The sequence below is a fragment of the Argiope bruennichi genome, chromosome 5 (assembly GCF_947563725.1).
Source record: "Argiope bruennichi chromosome 5, qqArgBrue1.1, whole genome shotgun sequence".
NCBI classification, from domain to species: Eukaryota; Metazoa; Arthropoda; class Arachnida; order Araneae; family Araneidae; genus Argiope; species Argiope bruennichi.
Genome location: NC_079155.1, coordinates 85,046,648 through 85,068,398, shown reverse-complemented (window position 1 = coordinate 85,068,398; position 21,751 = coordinate 85,046,648).

The following is a 21,751-nucleotide window of genomic DNA, read 5'->3' as shown; positions in this document are numbered from 1 at the left end:
TCTGTAATACTGCTTCCCAGCATAGTTGGTTCCATCATCAGGAAGACCGTTTTACTGTCATCTGTATTGGGCGGAGTCCGTGTGTCGCGTCCGAGGTCCAGGAGCTTGGCGACTATTTGGCGACTTTGGCGCCAAAATAGATTATACCCGAAACATCGAGCATTTTCCCGATCCGTCCATTAGGAACCGAGATACGCCTCGAACGTTCCTGATTAGTTGAGAGGCTTCTAGCCCCGCCCCCTGAGACCTATAAAAGGAGGCGGCCGCGGCCGCCAGAGTGGTAGTCGGAAGCGACAGCACGAGAGTAGTCGGAATCAACGGTAAAGAACTGGCCTTCGAGAGATAAGCGGAGCAGCGACGGAGTGAAGCTAGTGCTGAACTAAGTTGTGCGCTATTATCTGCAGTAGAGTCTGGTTGTATGTTGCACGTCTCGGCTGAAGATAATCGTCTTGTGTGCTGTATATAGTTGTCGTCTTTGTGCTGTCCTGTGTGTCTTCGTGTAAATAAACGTCGTTGTTTTATTTTCTACTGCCGCCTGCTGATTGAGTGGTCTCCACACCATATAACTCCCACTATCCAAAAGAACCCGGAAATTTCGTAACAATATTTAATCACAATAAGATCTCACTGATTTTGCAGTAATTCAATTTTCAATTATAGCTCAGTGAGATTTACTTTTTTATTTATAGTTAGACGTGGCCATTTGACGACGATATTCGTAATTTTGAAACTCTGTTTGAAGGCAAGGGCAGCATTTGAACTGATTCTCTTATTAATATATTTAAAATTTTCATATCACGGTGGCTAGAGGAAATTTAACTTTCCTGATTTAACTGTAAGTCATTCACTTGTATAGGGAACTTCATTTGAAATCATATCTCGAATCTGCAAAGCTCCGATATCAAAGTAGAGACCAGCAAATGGGACAAATACGTTAAGTTCTATTTTCACAAAGATTATTAAAGTTTAATTTTAAGCAATCAAATCTTTTCTTTTTACAAATTTTTAATTGATACTGTTAATTTATTTCGAAAATATGATAATTTTAATTTGTTTGGGCTTTACTGCACAAATGGTGGCAAATTCAAACCATCCATTAATTCTGGGATACCCTTTAGAAAACTTTTATTATGTTCTAACTATTAAAATATACTTTTAAGTAATGATTCTGCTAAAGATCATACGCTTGCATGAAAATGTGCGCTCTTTCTTGATTAATATACCTATCAGTATCTTTTAATGAGTGGAGGTTACTTGCTTCATATAATAACCTCCTCAACTTCCCTTTTCAAATCATACCCAATGCTTCACTAATCATTACTCAATATTTAACCTCAATACCAACGTTTAATGAAGCGAAACCGGTGGAAACGGAGAACTGTGCCCAAAAAACACTCTCCAGAAAAATTATCTCGAAAACATAATAATGACGGAGAAGTTCGCCGAGGGGTAAAAAAATGAGAGCTATGCCTTGTTATACGCTGTCATTAATTAGAGGAAGAGAAAGCAGAAAAATATGAAATTGTGTAGCAGCGAGTTATCCTCATATTGCTGTAGTCCTGCAAAAATGACCTTAGGAAATGTTTACAGCAATTTTATTTTTTCAACACGGATTCTTTCCGGTTTTTTTTATGAGTATTTCTTCGTGGAAGCATTGTTGAATTAATAAAGAATAATTAAAATAAATAAACGGGTTTTTTTTTGGAGAGCATTTAAAATAATGTGGATGAAATTATCCTGCGTTTGAAAAATTAATTAAAATGCTCAAAACTTGTTGTTCTAGCTTAAAGAAAGAGTGAATGGAGTATTTGTAATTTTCTTTTCTTTTACTGTATCCGTACTCCTTAAATTTGTAATTATTCGAAAAGAAAATTATATTCTCTGTTTTTGTGTTCATTTTTTTTAATATTTAAGAATAGATTGAAATTAATTAATCGGTCACATTTTGCTACGATTACTTTTTTTTTTATTTTATTCTGGTTTTATATTTTTGGAGTCCATCAACATAATTTGTTTTTCAATCATACGGTTTCGCTAAGAGAGAAATCAATTAAGTTTCAGTTCTCGCAAAGTATAATTTGGATTGAATTTTTCATCTGGATGAAAATGGATACAATTTTTTTTAAAGAAAAAAGATTTAATGGAGAAAATTGATTAGTCATCTGTTTCGTCATTGACCAACCAAAATGATAAAGCGACACTCAGGATGATTAGTAACAGAATTGGTATAATGGTGTTGTTTAGATGGAATCAAAAACATATTATTAAAAATTGTTTTTAAAAAAAATATGCTCCATTTTATTTTAATTAGAAAGAATATTCTATCTTCAATCTTAAGTTATTGAAAAAAAGAGATGAAATTGAAACATCATGTTTCACTGATCTTGACAAATATTCCTTTAGTTGCACGTGCGATTTAAAATAACTTGATTGCATATCCAAACAAAACAGTGAATCATTTTTGATGATGAAGTGAAACGAATATGTTTTAAATTGATTCCTATAGGTAGACTACGAATTGCAATGGTTCTCAAGACATTTAATTAAAAGAAAACTTTCTACAGATTTTTATTGATCATAGTCCTAGAACCCAAAACCACCCTTGGTACAAAAATTTATTTATATATATATATATATATATAATATACAATATGAGTGTAACGTTTTGCCCGTGTTATCTTGTGAACACAATACTAGAGTAATTTTGTTTTGATTTTAATTAGCTTGAAATATATTGTTAGAAATGTAAAAGGTCGTAAATGGGTCATTTAGCTCAAACGGAGTTGAAATTTTCATTTCGCTATAACTTTCATAATATTGAAAGAAAAAATAAACCCAATGGGCCAAATTAGTTTTTCCGTTAAGACGAACAACTTTTGCATTTAAAGTTTTGTTCTCATCCTCCTATTGATTTGCTCTCTGTTGATGCGGTGCGAAATTTTGGTAAAGGAGTACCAGTTTGTGTATCGCCCTCCTCATTTAATCTCGATTAAAATTATAAGGTTTGGCCAAAATAGTGCCCGCGTAGTTTCAAAACAGGACACAAATATAATATAATACTTGATACTTTACACTGTCAATAAATACCTGATGCGAACTAGTTGTTTTTAATCTGTCATTTAAGTTGTATATCTTTTGAATAGTTGTATATTAAAAGAATCGCCATAGTGTATCGTTAAAATTTTGATACTGATACAATTCTTTTAGAGAATTTCTATAATGCTAGATATATCATATTTCACTGGATTAACGATCTTTAAAATTATTAAATTTAAGTTTTCGTATTAAAAAAAACTACCAAATATTTTTAAAGAAGAGGGGTGTATTTTCCATTGCATTTACGTCTTCATTTAAGTAATGAATCAGAAAAATAGTAGCAATTATTAAATAGAATTTAAAACTCAAATTTTACTTTAAGTTTCTGAAAAATCATAATCTTTGGATGTGTAATGATTTTTTTGTATTAGTCATTTGTATCCATGCTCAAAATAAAAAGAACGTAAAGTAAAAGTGGTGTTTGCTAAAACTTTACACATCTCTCACACTCATTGACCCTGAAAAATACATTTTTGCTTCAATTTCACGCCATGAAACTGATTTAATTTCCTCGCATACAATCGAAAACAGAAAAGAATAACAATGTGATGGCTTTATTTGCTTTTTATTATTAACCTTTAAATTTTTGATCAGTTTAGTTTGGTGTATTCTCCACTGATGGATGCCGAGAAGAAGAAATCGGCCCGGAATATTCTATCTAGACTTTTTTTGTTCTTTCACAAATTCGTGCGTTTTCTGCTTAACTTTTACATATTGTGGAGAGTTTTGAGCTCAGATTTTGTAATTTATTTTGTTACAGATTAACTCAAAGATTTGTTTATAAGATAAAAGATTCTTTAAGATATTTTTGTGTTATCCTATTCACATACAAAAAACAATGATGTTTAAAATGAAGCCATTCTTCATAAACAGACGTCACATCATATGTTAAATACAATTGCATACGTCATTCAATGTTCGACTGAATGGAACTTTATGACATGATATGACATCGTCATCTTTTTTCGTTCTACAAGATGTACAAACGATTCAAAAATTAAGTTGGACTGTCACGTTAGCCGTATATCACTTCAGCATCGATTGACTCCATTCTATCGCAATCTATTGATCCCTTCGATATATTTCCACTGGAGTGCACTCCCGGGGGGGGTCACCTCGAAATGAGGATGAGTTGCTTCCGGCATGGTGGTTGGATCTCGTCATCCTAGAGGGTACACAAATAGGTGGGGGATCTGACTCCTCCCATCGATGACGGGACGTACTTCCTTCGGGGAGGGTTTTACCGTGGCCGGTGATTGTCATTAGGACTCAACCACTGTTCCCGCTGGTGTTGCAGTTGCGGTTGTCCGGTCATTCAGTTCTATGGTTAAAATCCGTGAGCCTTCGTGGAGGGTCGGAGAGTCAGATGGCTGACATCCCACTGGAGCGCAAATATTAAAACATTCGCAATGGCAAGTGAGCCTGGACACATTTGGGTGCGTCCTTTTCGAGAGATATGGAGTTTGTCTCGGCATGCTCTCCTTTTCTTCTAAAAGATTCGTCAAATATGCTGAAAAACCTTTCGAGAATCTTTAGGAGAGTGTCTTGGGAAGCTTCACGATCTTTCTATAGTTTGCGCAAAACTTCCCAATAGATAAATAAATAAATCTATTAAACGTTTCCGATGTGCTGCATTGTCATTGGAGAGCAAAGATGTAACATATTCCCTATGATGAGGGTGCCAGTATTCTTTTTGTTTAGCGTCTTTTTCGAAGATGGAGAGAGTCTTCTTTCTAGCAGTTTCGTCAGACATGCTAGAAAATCTTTGTGGAGCATTTTCCGAGATATAGAGCATCTTCGCAAGTTCCATTTCCTTCACACTTGTGCGCAGTTTTTCTCGAAAGATAATTAAATAAATAAATCTATTAAGCATTCGGATATGCTGAATTGTCAGTAGAGATTAAAGAATTAACGCATTCCCTATGGCGAAAGTGCCTATAGTCTTTTTTATTTTGCGTCCTTTTCGAAAATGGAGAGCGTCTCGTCATCTCACTATTCTTTCAAGCAGTTACGTCAAATGTGCTAGAAAATCTTTGCTGAACATTTTTCAAAATAGAGAACTCGATTTTCCTTCATTTACTTCTCGATAAATAATTAAGTAGATAAATAATTAAATAAATAAATCTATTAAGTATTTCGGTACACTACATTACTATTGGTGCACAAAGAATTAACATATCTGCTGCATCTCTGAAAGTTTTTTGTTGAGCTATTGTTAGAGAAGGAGAATATGTCCGTATGCGTCCTTTTCTTTCACCAAATATGCCGAGCCTTTCGATAAATAACTAAATAAATAAATCTTTTGAGCATTTCGATGTGCTGCATGATCAGAGTAACCATTTGTGAGCAAAAAGTTAAAACAATCATTATGCTGAGCGTGCCTTACGCTTCTTTGTTGGACTTTTCTCAGAAATATTAAGAATTTTGACGCCCTCTCCTTTCCTTTTACCCGATACATATAGAGACCCGATATACTGTAAAGTTTATGTTTATAATGCTATCTCTAAAATTTGTTTTCTTTCATTCATTTGATTGATTTCGTTTTGAGAATACTAGAAACCGGAATGCAAGGACACTTCTACAGCAATATTTTCAAAATTCTGGTTAAAATCCTCACATTTTAGGAGAAAAAAACACATTCACCAAAAAAACGTAAACGTCTTTCATCTAATCTCCACCCATTACCGGCCGCGTAACACTCTTTATGCTTTAATTTCAGTCGATCACGAATTGAAACTCATTTAGTTTTGGTTCGAAGTTCAACTCACAATCGAATGGAGGGGTGGAAAAGAAATAGAACTTCCCCTTTCTCCCCTATTCTCATCAACCGTTCTTTAATTTTTTCTCTTAATCTTACTTCACTTTTTAAGCGTGGATGAGGCTGATGAAAGGAAACAAAATTTAACGAACACTCCTTTTGACGAAGATACTAAAGGGGGGTTAAAAGGGGGTGGAAAGAGAATGCTCGAGTGTAGGAGGAAAAGGGGAGGTAAGCAAAAGCGCAAGCAGGATAATGTATCATTAATTTTTTTTCACTTCCTCATTTAAATGTATTGATTGTCATTAAGTCGGTTGCAAAACTTGCTGCCCCTTATTCCTGATATAAACCAGATGATAATGATGTTATCGTTCGTAACAGTATGGAACGATATATATAAAATAACGGAAAAATAAAGATAAAAAAATATTTAAATCAAAAAAAAATTTAGCAATACTATCTGCAGTGTTGTGCCTGCCCCATTAAAAAAAATCTGCTGCAGCATTCTTATTAAAATCTCCTTCGCTACATTATTATTATCCTTATTATTATTATCATCATGATGATTGCTTGCTTTGTAGTATTTTGTTTTATTATTTTTATTTTGCGATCATTATTTGCACCGGCTTTTCAGTTGGAATGTTAAATTTAAGGGAATTTATTGGTGCCCTTTTGGTAACAAGAGAAGTGCTTCATTGTAGTTTGCTGCAATTTAAAAGCAAAAGATACTCTTTAGTATTAAGATTTCGCGAGCAATCCATTAGTGAAAACTTCATTTCTCTTTTATTTTTCTTATTTTGTATTGGAATCACTTACTTGAAATTAAATTTGATATTTTATCCTGACTGCTATTAATTAAGCGAGATGGAATGTTTATCCCCATCATGAATTTGCGTATTGTTATTATTTTTTTGCTGTTGTTATAAATGACGTGCAATTATATTTTGCGTGTTGAGAATCGGTAATAAGAAGGAAAGTATTTTATGAAGGAAGTGCTGGGGGGTGGGGTGGAGAATGCTGTTTTTTTATTTTTTTGCAATGGAATTTCAATTGATTAAAAAATTGATCTTTTTGGTTAGCGAAATAAGGCAGAATATTTATTTTTAAAATGCTTCATGGAAGATTTTCCGTTTTAATTACCTTCTTATGTGATATCAGTATATTTGTAGTGGAGTCAATTCGTGTACTAATGACACATATCAAATGCGTCACGACATTTTAAATTTGACAGCCGTTGTATATATCCTGCAAGATAAAAAATGATGTGAAACCAAGCGTAGAGTAGAATAACGTAATTAGATGATTTGATGGTGTAAATTATCCATTCAACAGATTATAGAAAAAAATATATTAATTGCTTTCCCAGAGGTTTTCTAGATATGAAAGTAGACACTGAATTACATGACCACATATGGTAAGTAACCAATAGATATGTGGATATGAAAGTAGACACTTTGTTACATGACCAGATTTTTTAGGTGAAGCAATAGGTATACAAGAAGGAATTGCGGTACATTGAATAAATACTTTAAATAGATTCTTGAGAAAAATCTGTCCACATAAATCCAGCAGACACTCAGCGGTAAGATATTATCTCTTAATCAAAAAAACAAACAGCTATGTGCCAATATGCTAAAAGAAAGGATATGACTGATTAAAGTTAATGCAAGGCTGTTTTCTGTGGACTCACTAAAGACAAAGTAACAAAAGATGGCAACTGATAACAGGATGCAACCGAAAGATGTTCACTTACTAATTCAAAGGTTCGGGGTTAAAGGCCCATCTAAGAACATTATCATTTATTGTTCATGAGCTGAACTTGATAGGTTTTTGTTTAATTTTTGAATTAATTTATATTTCAAATGATGATTGCAGATATAAGAAAATTAAAAAAATATATTTGTAATCAGTATTGGTTGAAATTTTGTTGGAAGAGAAGATCTGAGAGGTTCTTGAGCTGGTAATGGCTTGGTGCTTGTGACGGGTGGAAAAAGACGCGTTCTCCGAGCGGTTTCGGGGGCGAAAGAGTTTAGATGCCGGTATCTCGCATGACTAAATGTGGCTTTAGAGGCATTGTGTGGTTTCATTGACCTTCCTGTAAAGTCTGGACTAGGACGGGCTTTGAATTGCAATTTTCCTCTATATATGATAAACTGGTATATGTAACTAATTTTCTATAAAGACATCAAATTAATATTTACTTCAAATTATTCCAGTTGAGTATACATAATATTTATCAAGTTCCCCTGGATACAAAAGTTGTTACATTTGTCATGTAATTCTGATGTCAGCATTAAATTCATACCATTCCTTTTGAACTTGTCTACTATGAATTTAAATGGATAATTAAATCTTCATGCCCAGGTGTTTTAAGTTATATGAGGTTTTCTCCAGATGAATATGGAAATACAATAGAATTCAGCCTTGTGTGTCACAACAAATTATATATCTGTGTATTTTTGTTAAAAAGGAGATTATATGTTATCCGAAATTGCACAATACTTATAGATCATACCATTTCAGATTTGGCTGTATGTTTAAATTTTGCACAGATTTTTTGAATACAAAATAAGGTTCTGTGCTTTCTTTTTCAGATGTTACAATGCCGAAGATAAATACATTTTTCATAAGACCTCTTGGAAATTTCCATTTGACAATCCTCAGTTATTAGGAATATAAATAAATGATCAAAAGTATAGGCAAAAATTCGAAGGTAAGTTTTTATAATTTCTTTTGATATTTTATGTTCTTTCAGGCCGATTTTTTTTTTTCTCAAAGCATTTTATTTGCCAATTAACACAAAAAATAAAACGCAATTGGAAAATAATTTTTCGTTCAAGATTTACAATGAAATTATATTTGCGGTTTCACGCTTACATATTCATGTTTAATGAAACTTTCTGTTACTTTTTTTTAAAAAATGAATGCACATTATTTTTCTAAGAAATAACAGAGAAAAGCTTTAATTCATATTATTTTACATTCTTGCAACGAAAGTGCATAAATTCTCAGAATAGTTCGAAATACAATCTTGTTTATCATTAATAAAAAGTATCAATAAAATTAAGAAAATCGACAAGATTAGAATTTTTTTTAAAAAAGAAATTTCTTCGTCTTTTCAATATTGAAATCAACCCATTAAAAATATTTATTTCGACTTCAAAAAGCATCTGATAGAATCAAATTGGAAATCGAAAAATATTACTCTTTATTTCAGAAATTCAGGTATTTCTTATCATACTTTTTTTTGGAAGGAAAAAGCATTTTTCATTCTTACTTTTCAGATTATAGTAGGACCAAATTTCAAAATACTCTCTTAAAACCAAGACTTAGGAGAAGAAATAACAAAATCCCTTAGCAACTAGCCATTTCTCCTTTTACCCCTATGTAATAATATCTCCTATTCATTATATCCTCCTTAATAATATATATTGCCATCATATAATCTTTTACTTACTATCACTATGAAAAAATAGTTTGGGGAGTTTCCCTAGAACTTTTATATTTTGGAATAATATAAACAGCGTATAAGGAAAGGACTTTGACACATAGAGAAAAACACTAAATATTAATTTATTGATATGAAATTGGCGGAATATTTTCATCGCCAAACATTGCCCACGCTCTCTCTTTTTCATTCAGCTAATTCTCATTGTCACTCAACAACAGCAGTCTTGCTTTTCTTTCCGCCAGATGGCGCATTTGTTACAATCAATGTATTGATGAAACAGGGTAATATAACATAATATATCATCTTATTATATTTAACTTTAGATATAAACTTTCGAAATTCCAATGCATTACTTTTAAAAAGTTAGTTTTAATTCCTACGAAGATGAAAATATCTTCTAGAACAATATAACATTTCTCATAATAATAAATAAATAAAAAAAGATTCGGGCCTCTAATCTTAAACATCCTTTCAAGTTAGGTTTCAATAACTTTTTTAAATTGGATCGTTGATTATTATAAATTATTATTAAATTATTTATTATATATTATTTATTATTATAAATTTGCTCTTAATTATTTAATAGCGATAACTTGAACATGAAAAAAAGGTTTTTAATATCGTCGCAATGTGCGGGAGTATAAAAAGATAAACTAAAACAATAAAAATTATTTTTTTTTTTTAACTATAATGAAAAATATTTTTAAAAATTGCTTGGAAATAAATTTAGTATCTTTACGAAGCTCTTTTTATAAAGCTGATGTGGGGAAAAAATTGTTTTTGTGTGATAATGGTTCAAGGCTATTGAGTATAAATATTAAAATTTTGATTTATTTTTAATTAAAAATCTGATTAAAATTTTAAGACAACTTCCTATAGAGATCAACTGTCCAAATTTGGTAGTTCTTGTATCTGATTTATTGAGCATTTCGCATGATTTTTAATTATATATGTTACTTGATTTAATTTGCTGATAGTATAACAACCTATAAAGGAGATCATGTTAAAATGATATTCTTTAATATCAATTTAACTCTTAATGATATTCTTTAACATCGTTTAATATTAATTATCTAGATACAGTAAATCTGATGAAGTCAATATATCTGTGTATATCTCTGATAAATGATAATAAACGATAAGGAATGGAATTATCTTTTTAGCGATGATGGAATGTTTTGGTAGTACATGAACTAAAGGCCCTATCACAAAAATATAAAGGCATATTATTTGAAAACTTTTACTCTTTAATATGCTGTATGGAGTAGATTACTTTCCTAGTGGACTTTCAAGGAAAGCCGATTCTTATTTGTAATTTGATTGATAATAAAAGGGATGAATGGTATTTTATTTTAGAGACTTTGGAGTATATTAATGGTAGATGAGGTAGAGTACTTACCACTAATTGAAATATTTTACTCTCTAACATAAAGTATTGGATAGGTTACTTTCCTGGTGAACTTTCCGGGGAAGCTAGTCCTTAATTGAAATTTGACTGATAATAAACTGGATAGATTGCATTTTCTTTGAGTGACCTTGAAGTATCTTGGTGGCACATGAAATGGGGTCTTATCTCACCCTCTAATATAAGGGGGAGATTACCTTCCTGAAAGAATATAGGAGAAAGCCTATACCCTAAAACCAGCTGGAGAGGTCTTCGCAAAACTTTCTCGCATACTCTCTAATAAAGGCATTACCGTAAACAAGGCCTTGCTTAGTATTGGAGAATAATAATTACAAAATATTAACCTTTGACGTAAATTTAGCATTTTTATCGAATCTATTGAACTTTGGAGAATTAATTGGCGATTAATCTGAGCATGTGGTTAAAACATTCGGAAATCGAATTTGTGATTTAGATACGATTTTCTCCCCCGGTTAGAGCCAAAAATTGATCAAAATAACTACACTTGTAGTTAAAAAATTCCCATTGTGTTTTTGAGATATCGCATTTACATGTTTCTGGAAGTATAGACCTACGGATGATCGACCCGTTATTAAATTTCGTTCAAACTTTGATAGGTGTCTATACGTAGATGTTCAATCTCCATACTGAATCTTATCTACCTGGTTATCGTTTTGTGGTGAATAGCATATAGCACCAATGATATAACATATAGCACTAATGATATAGCATAGCATATCAGAAGTTTGCGTGTTTAAATCACGTCCGGGTCACCAATGTAGCGAATTGGTATGAGCGAGGATAGAACCTGGGATATTGTGGTTCGCAGCCCAGTAATATGACCACGATACAAAAGCAATTGATAGTGCAGCGTAGTTGTTAACTGGCTTATATGCTATTCACCACAATTTCATAGTTATATTATTTAACTATATTCGAACATTTGGACAGACAGACTTTCTCTGTGCTGACTTTGCTGAAAAATTTGACAAAATCTATAAATTTAATATAAAATCCATCTACTAAGTTTCACCTGTCTAGATCAAAGCGTTTATGAGTTATTCTTGTCACAGACAGAAAGATAGACGGACATTTACCAAAAATGGGTTTATCGAACTCTGGGTAATCTAAAATCTTCGTCATCGAAGAAATTCACCAAAGTCTCAAATTTGAATTTTTGCCGATTAGTTTAATTTCTCCTTCCTACGTATGTCAGAAAATAAAAAAGAAACAAAGAAAAAAACACCTTCACCAACAATCCTAGCTACAAAAAATAATATATTGTTAAAATATTTTACCATCCTATGAATAATTATTGCGAAAAGAGCAAAAAAAAAAAAAAAAAAAAAAAAAAAATACAAAACCATCTTCATCCATTTCATAATCCTCAACAATGTCTGGAAAATAACATCTATGTCAAGCGCATGATCAAAATATATGGCTCATTATTTGCAGAAATATTACCAAAATAAACAACAAATACAAAAATCAAAACAGAGAAATACACGGCAAATGCATGATCCATAGTAAATCCATGTAAAATCTTTAACTATAAATATTCATTTATTGAGAGAAATGTAAATTAGCAAAGACTTGGGAAAATCATATACATATTAATATCTACACGAAATTAAAGCAAACATAGAATGCGCTACTTTTTTAAAAAAAACGAATTGGCGTAGTTCTAAAGAAAAGAATATTTTCGATTTTAAATGTGTTCTTGTTACAAAAATATATAGCAGCCTAATCCTAGGATGTTCCGAAATCCCGTTTTGTTTGTCGCAGAAAATGAAGAATAAAAATCAGACGGAAACAAAATCTTCGGAACAATAATAATAAAATAAAAAATTCTTTGACTTTCGCGACGTAATATGAATCATTAGAGCATTACGGATTACACATTTGAATCGAAGCAGCAAATACAAATTCAAATCTCCACCATTAACAAAAAAAAATAAATTTTTTTAGTGTCAAATACAAAAACCGGAAATGTCAAGTGAGGCTAAAACTCATAATAATGAAGAATTGTCTGCCCTGAGCAAATTAGCGGTTGAGGAGTGTTTCCTTGAGTTTCGGTAATCCCAATGTATTCTCCCTCATTTTTTTTTTTTTTTCTCTGGAAAAATTTTTCCATGTTTAACATTCATGATGAACGAAAAAATGCAAATCCTTGCTTGAAATATTCATGAGTAGCGCATGAATTTTTTCTCCCTCCCCTCCTTCTAACACATCCCGAATTTCAGATAACTTATCCGACAGCGTGAAATTTATGCATAACTGGGGTATCTTTTTTTTTTTTTTTTATTATTATTATTACTTTTATTATTTTTCATTTTTCGGTATTATGCTCGGAATCAATGTATAAAGTATAATAGCGGCAGAAGTTTAATTAGCAGGGCTTTAATGAAGGGAGGGTTTTCACAACAATAGCTTATCAACGAGCAGTATCCATTTATTTGAAGAGAAAATGTCGTATCCCTTATTCAATACTGCGCGGAAAATGCTTGTGGTTTTAGTTTTCCATAACATTGTGGTATGGTTATCGATTGAATAAAATGATTAGTCTCTGCACAATTTTTAGTCGGTTGTGCCCAACAATTTCGTGATTCTTTAAAAAGGTGATAAATTACAGGTTTTGGGAAAGTTGATTCTTTTTTTATTATTTTACGCATTTATTATTTTTTTTTCGATCTTCCTGAAAATATAATGAAGTCTAAAATTAATTCCCTCTCGTGGAAATTTGATGAAATAATTCGTGGATTGATGAAAATTCTCAACAGCTATTTTTAATTAAACTGAGAGATTAGTATTCGTTGCAAAAAAAAAAGGGGGGGAGGGTGTTTCAAAAAGTATGTGATTTTGTGGAAGGGATTCTTGTTAAAGGATTTAAAGCTTAATATCTCATTTGTTTTAAATGGATTTTTTTGTGTGGGTATGTGTGGGTATGCTTTTCAAGAAATATCGAAAAGGTGAAGATTTTGGATTCTCTGTGTTTAATTTAAATAAAATTATTTAATTAAAAAAATTGAAGCAAATTCCCACAGCTGTTACGTATTTGCGTTTTATAAAATCAATGATGAAATAAAATAATGCAATAGGACATCCTGTTACAAAATGCGTTTTAGAAAGGAAAATATTTAATTTAGGAATGAACTGTCTCAGACTATAAAAATGAACGCAGTAGACAGTGATTATTTTCATCATTTCCTTTTAACCAATATCGGTATTGAACTAATTTAAAAATTAACCATTGAAAAACAATTCATCACAACTTACTTAGGAATATTTATTTTCCAACAGTTTATAGTATTAAACTATCTTAAGATGAGGAGATATAAAATAATTTTTGTTATATTTTGGACAAGATGTAACACTTTTGAACTGCAGTCAGATGATGAAGCCGACACCTGAAATCGTACTCCCTTCTTACATGGTTGACTTCTGACCTCAGATACGTAGACTACAAGGTCTTCGTGCAATTCATATTATTATTGGAATAGGATTTCGAATATTTAACCTTCTGATGTCGAGACTGAGATCTCACCACAATATGTTCCAATGTCTTTGTTTTGTTTATATTTTATTTTGCCATAAACACATGGAGACATGTTGTTTGTCATGACTATATAGTTAGGAATGCTGGTGGCTTGAAACTGACTAAGCCATTGTGATCAGGAATGCCATTGCTAATCTTTAATTAATATTTCGCATGTTTTGTGTTTTTAACAGTCAGAGTTTTAATGATGTTATCCACAATTGACGAATAGATGGGGAAAAGCTGTTATTTCAGTGAAAGGGAGCTTCAAGAACAATTCATTAAGGTTAATACTATAAAAATGACTAATAATGAGGGATTAACTCTAGCAATACTGAAACGCCTTAACAGCAAAACAATCATTCAGCAAAACTACAGTGGTCGCTCAAGACACCTGGATATCACTGAGAAATTTTCCCCGTCTCTTTTATTAAATGTGATTCGTTGAAAACTCGAGGTGCATGATTTGGTCGTTAAATACACTCAAACAAGGAATTTGAAAGACAGGGAACTTTCAAAAGATGCCCCAGCATAAATTTGCTAAGTAAGCATCAACTTAAAGGTGTCTCCCTTTGTATATATATATCACTTAAAAGCATGAATTGTCATTGGGGTTTTAAAAGGGATTTTTTAATCATTAAAAAAGAAGAACGGATGTTCCAGTATTTTGATGTAATGTGAACTTGAATGATCTTAGGAATGAGAGGGTTAAATGCTACTCGACTGGCTTGGAAAAATTAAAAATAAAGAGCCAAGCAAACTCTGAGGCTATATTTCTCATGAAATGGTAAAAAACAACTTCCAGTTTTATTGGTTATTTTCAGCTTTATTTCTTGGTCTCTTCTTATTACCGCAATTTTTCATGCTGCCATTATTATTACAAAATCATATTATTTCAAAAAAACCATTTAGAGATTTTTGTCACTGGATTCGAAGAACTTAATTATAGTTTTTCGCATCATTCATAGGTTAAAACATTTGCTTCCAAATGCAATTCTGTTAGATTGAACGGTATGATCATCAAGTACTCATAAATCGTTTAAGCTTTTTTATAGTCACTCTATGATTCAATGACAAGAGCCCTTGAAGCGATTACCTATGCGTTGGTACCTTCTGAAGTAAAATGATGCTTGATCTTCTTTAAAGTTTGTCTCACGATCTTAAAAACATCCTAATACGATTACATTTTAGACACAAATTCAGCATATCACCATTCATTCATAAGCAAGATGCAATTGCAAAAACCACATGTTTTTGCTACAATATAATAATTCTGTGGATCAAATTCTGACCAAACATAATTAATTAATTTATTGTTCGACCCGTGATATTGATTTTCCTGGCTATTAAACTATTAATAGGGAATGTCTTTATTTCAAATTTCATCTTTTTATTTAATAAAACTTAAAAAAATCAATTTTGATAACATTTTTCTACTACAAACTACTATGCGTGTGTCTTAAGCAAACTAAGTATTACTGTCTATGAAAATTAAATACTGCTTAGGCACAAAATAAAAGAGAAAATAAAAATCTTACTGTGAAATTGAATGTGAAAAGAAAGGTAATTTTTCTTTAAACTTAATTTTAACATAAGGAAAAGCACCCAATGGGATGGTTTGGAGGAACAATAAACTTAGTTTGAATTGCAGCGTGACAATAAAAACATTGTTATATTTATTGTGCATCAAATAAAATTTAAAACTTTTGTTTAAATTAGTGAAAAAATTCAAATTAAATTACGTTTTAACCTGTTAACTGGGTGTGATGAAATATTTCTATGGGAAATTAATAAAATATGAGTAAATAATCTGGTTAACAAGTTAATGATGCAAATTAAATTGGCATCATTAAAAGAGAAACTTGAAGTGAGTTCAAATATAACGTAAAAGTAATTTTTTGAAATAATATTTTTGAACAGTATAGCATAAGAAATAAACTTGCTTGATTTTTAATTAACTGATGTTGATATATCTATATTTTTGGATTTGAAAAATTGAGAGTGACATTTATCTTGATGAAATTTGGTAAACATGTAATTCAAAACGAGTTTAGACAAAAGCCTGCAGATTTATATAAAACACCTTCATCTTGATTTTGTATAAAACATTAAAATGTGTAATGAGATAGCTATTCTAGATTGTTTGAAGTGAGTTCAAAAATAACGAAAAAGCAATTTTGTGAAATAATATTTTTGGACAGTATAGCAGAAAAACAGTATAGACAGTATAGCATAAGGAATAAACTTGCTTGATTTTTAATTAACTGATGTTGATATATCTATATTTTTGGATTTGAAAAATTGAGAGTGACATTTATCTTGATTAAATTTGGTAGACATGTAAGTCAAAACGAGTTTAGACAAAAGCCTGCAGATTTATATAAAATACCTTCATCTTCATTTTGTATAAAACATTAAAACGTGTAATGAGATTGTTTGAAGTGAGTTCAAAAATAACGTAAAAGTAACTTTGTGAAATAATATTTTTGGACAGTATAGCAGAAAAACAGTATAGACAGTATAGCATAAGGAATAAACTTGCTTGATTTTTAATTAACTGATGTTGATATATCTATATTTTTGGATTTGAAAAATTGAGAGTGACATTTATCTTGATGAAATTTGGTAAACATGTAATTAAAAACGAGTTTAGACAAAAGCCTGCAGATTTATATAAAATACCTTCATCTTCATTTTGTATAAAACATTAAAATGTGTAATGAGATAGTTATTCTAGATTGTTTGAAGTGAGTTCAAAAATAACGTAAAAGTAACTTTGTGAAATAATATTTTTGGACAGTATAGCAGAAAAACAGTATAGACAGTATAGCATAAGGAATAAACTTGCTTGATTTTTAATTAACTGATGTTGATATATCTATATTTTTGGATTTGAAAAATTGAGAGTGACATTTATCTTGATTAAATTTGGTAGACATGTAAGTCAAAACGAGTTTAGACAAAAGCCTGCAGATTTATATAAAATACCTTCATCTTCATTTTGTATAAAACATTAAAACGTGTAATGAGATAGTTATTCTAGATTGTTTGAAGTGAGTTCAAAAATAACGTAAAAGTAACTTTGTGAAATAATATTTTTGGACAGTATAGCAGAAAAACAGTATAGACAGTATAGCATAAGGAATAAACTTGCTTGATTTTTAATTAACTGATGTTGATATATCTATATTTTTGGATTTGAAAAATTGAGAGTGACATTTATCTTGATGAAATTTGGTAGACATGTAAGTCAAGACGAGTTTAGACAAAAGCCTGCAGATTTATATAGAATACCTTCATCTTCATTTTGTATAAAACATTAAAACGTATAATGAGACAGTTACTCTAGATTGCTTGAATTGATTTCAAAAATAACGTAAAAGTAACTTTGTGAAATAATATTTTTGGACAGTATAGCAGAAAAACAGTATAGACAGTATAGCAGAAAAACAGTATAGACAGTATAGCAAAAAAACAGTATAGACATAAGGAATAAACTTGCTCCAAAAAATGCTTATACTCACCTACGTGCGAGTATAAGCATTTTTTGGTTAAGGAATAAAATGACTTTTTGTTCCTTTTTTTTATTTATCATTATTCTGTCCAAATTTCCTCCCCCCCTCTCTTAAAGATCAAGTACTTAATATTTCACACCCATTTGTTCCTGATCAATAAAACTTAATTCCGAAATACTTTGTCCTGAGAATACAGTTTTATTGTGCAACCAATCTAGTTTCATTTTGAATAAATAAAACAACTGACACCAACCTATAAACCCTAATTTCACTCCTAAATTCCGTTCGATAATTTAGCATTTCAATCTAATTTAAAAATCCCCTTTTCCATTTTCCCTCCTTACATAAAAGTCGTTAAATACGGAGCGAAACTAACATGTAGAACGATAATTACAGTTCTGAATAATGAAGTCTTCGAAAATTATAACAGCAGATATGCTACGACCTCTTCGCATCCATTTTCGTTCCTCCGTCGCAATTTGCATGTGATGAATATTAAACTTACAAGATAACACTCAATTAGTACAGCACTGCGATGTGAATCGTGTGAATTCACTGGGCCTTTCCTTCACGCTGGGCTGCTCAAAATCAAAACAGTTTCGAGGCTGTGAAGTCGGAATTACTTTCCTTCCAGTAGCGCTGTCCGAAGTCCTTAATTGAACAGTTCGAATTCTTGGATAAGACATGCCGTGAAATCCCAAACATGATGATGATAGGGATGAATTAAAGTTGCTGCCGGACTTTGGGCTGAAGTTCCCAGTCTTCTTGTGTAACATCTGGGAATTGCAACAACTTGGCAACTTTGCAGACGTTGGAAAGTACTTCTAAACTTAATGCAATAAACCTGAATAATAATTATATTATTATTGTGCGATGTGCAATAAAGTTATTAAAATATTTTCCATTATTTTGAGATATGGGAAAACAAATGAAGTGAAAATTCGCTACACTTAATTTAATGAAACCCTTGTATTGTGCAAATATAATTGTTATATTATTTGAAATAGCATTTTGGTGGCATCAGCGATATTGAACGATATTAAATATTCAATATTGATTGGAGGTTAAATATTCATAAACATTCTTGGGGCTTTATGAGGTATATATCGAACAGATATCACACATTTGAATCATTTTCAGACTTTGGGAATAGCATGTGAATTAGTAACCTTATTCACATTATTAATTAGTAACCTTAAGCTTGAAATTCTATTTCGGATGATATTCTAATTCGAAAAGATATTTGTTAAAATGGAATATAAAGCAAAACGAGCGCGATTTCGAAGCAGAATTTTTAAGTACAGTATATATGAACTATTTTTTTTTAATAATCCTACAAATACAAAGTTTTCCTTGGGAAAAAATTTTAAAAATAAAGGAGGCATGTCATAAAGTAGTATATATTCAGATTTTTCCACTTTTCAATATTCTTTATAAAAAGAAAATAACTTGATAATTTGATCTATGTTTATCCGTTTGTTGATACAGCTTGTAATTAGATAATTTGAAATAATTAGATAATTTTTGATGAAAGAAAGTATAGCTCCTTTAACATTGTATTTCCCTAAATAATTAAAAAATTACCTTTCTTTTATTTTATTTATTGTATTATAATTTTTTTAGTAAGATTGAGCTAAAATTAAGAACTGATTTACTAAGGCTTAAATATGCAATGTCACAGTTTTCTTTTTTTACCCTTTAAAGGGCCATTTTTTTTCTAGTCATTTTTTGTAAAAATATTTTTAGGCTTGAAATTAGAATAAGAAAAGGGATTCATTTAGCTTATTAGATAAATTTAATTTGATTAATTCATTAATTTGGTTAATCAATAATTAAGCAACAAATCAAGACACATCATTTTGCCTGACATAAAGAACTGAAGCATCTAAGTTTCTGACTTACTAAAAAAATTCGTCAAAACGTATGCCAACCTACATAATTTCATACAAAGATTGATAAATTGGTGGGAAGCATACTTCCCCCGGCCCTAGAAAGGGTTAATTCAATTCGGAAAGAAAATCATAATTTAAACCAGCGGGAGTGGACACCCGAAACCTTTTTGGCATATTCTCTAATCAAGGTATTATCCCAGATAACGCCTTGCATGGCATTGGCGTACAATAGTTAAGAAATATCTAACTGAATGAAGCATTTTTACTGAAATCTATTGTGTCATCCTTGGCGAGTTATTTGGCGATCAATCTTTGGCATGCAGTTAATAGTATCCGAAAATCCAATTTGTGTTTTAGGCATGTTTTTTTCAACTAACTGAACCAAAAATTTGACGTTGAATTACAATTGTAATCCCAAAATCCCATATCAAATTTGATATATTTAAGTCACTGCGTTTTTGAGTTGTCACGTTTGTATTATTTTGATAGTACAGACTACCAGACGATTATTCCCTCTTTGCATTCGGCTTAAAATTTGAAAGGTGTTTAGACAATAGATGGTGATTATATATATCGAATTTTATTACATAACTATCTTAGCTTGTAGTTGCTTTGTTAAATTTTGTTCATACAACAGGACAGAGAGACACCTTCTGCTCAAAATTTGATAGAAATTTACAAATTTGGTATAAAGACCGTATGTCAAATTTCATCCATCTACCTCAAAGAATTTTTGAATTATATTTATCACAGACAGAAGGGACATATTCCATAAATGTGTTTTTCAGGAAGGTATAAAAAAAAATTAAAAAAAAAAAAAACAGGAAGGTAAAAAATGTGTAGGTCCGCCAAAATCTTGAGTTCAAATTTTTTGACGATTACTACACTTTTTCTATACTACGTTTTCGAGATAGTAAAAATTCTGTCGTAAAAAAAAATTCATTAATCGGAAGAAAAAGGCCTAAATTACAAAAGAGATATTCAACAGCATTAGTAATTGGCAATTTATGAGAACTGTTTTTAAAAATTTGGTTAATTTTCAATAAATTTAAGCCATTACAAAACTGAAAAGTGTAGAATTTTATTTCATTCCTTTCACATTCCCTGTTTGTACTGATAAATATTACCATAATAAATTGCCAAACTCCACTCATCTTGAAAATAAAATCTGAAAAAGAAAAAAAATATATATTATTTATGGATTTTTTGCACTCCAAATATTTATCTTAATCAATTTAATACTTCATTCACATTTTTTCAAAGCAGAAATATATATATCATATCGCAAATACGACAAGCTGAAGAAGACAACACCCTTAAGCAAATCTAAAATAGACACAAAATATTTCAAGCTTTATCGCAAACCGATAAACTGCATATATATATATATACTTCAAAACTGAAATACATTTTACTAACTGGATGCCAGATCAATAATTTACGGCCACCGGTTTGTGAGGTCTGGCGATACATCTCAAGCAAGCTTGCCAAACTAATTTATTTCTCCCAACATTGCTGCTTAAGAAATCAGTTCTTCTATAATTAACTCCTAAAAAAAACTTTCACCCATTGCTCATTGGCATATAAAAAAATCGACTTCATCACCCTGTCATCACTTGTTTGGCCACTATAGCATCAAGCAAGATCGTCACACGCCATCAGGTTTTGTAGCTGCCTCCTCAGAGAAAAGGTTCGTCCATTTTAAGCCTCATTTTTAGGAAAAGGATGAGCACTAGGAAGAAGGTGCAATATATAGCTATGTGGTAAATGTGAAAGGACGTATGTTTTAAGAACTTTGGTCAAGCATTTCAATGGCAATATTAACGAACAAATCTCATATAGATATTAAAAGTATTTCGAATGATATTTCCTTTTAATTTTGAAATATCATTCAAATGCAGATACTTTTTCTATTGTACTCATTACTATAAAAAATTTCGGGAAAAAAATAACCTTATTTATATATATAATATAAAATATGTAATGATATTTTAAAATCTAATTTGAACTTAATTAATTTCTTAAGCTCAATTTAGTCCATATAAAAGTCATTTTAAAATATTCTCTTATTTTCTGATCCCATTCCGCTTTTTCTACTT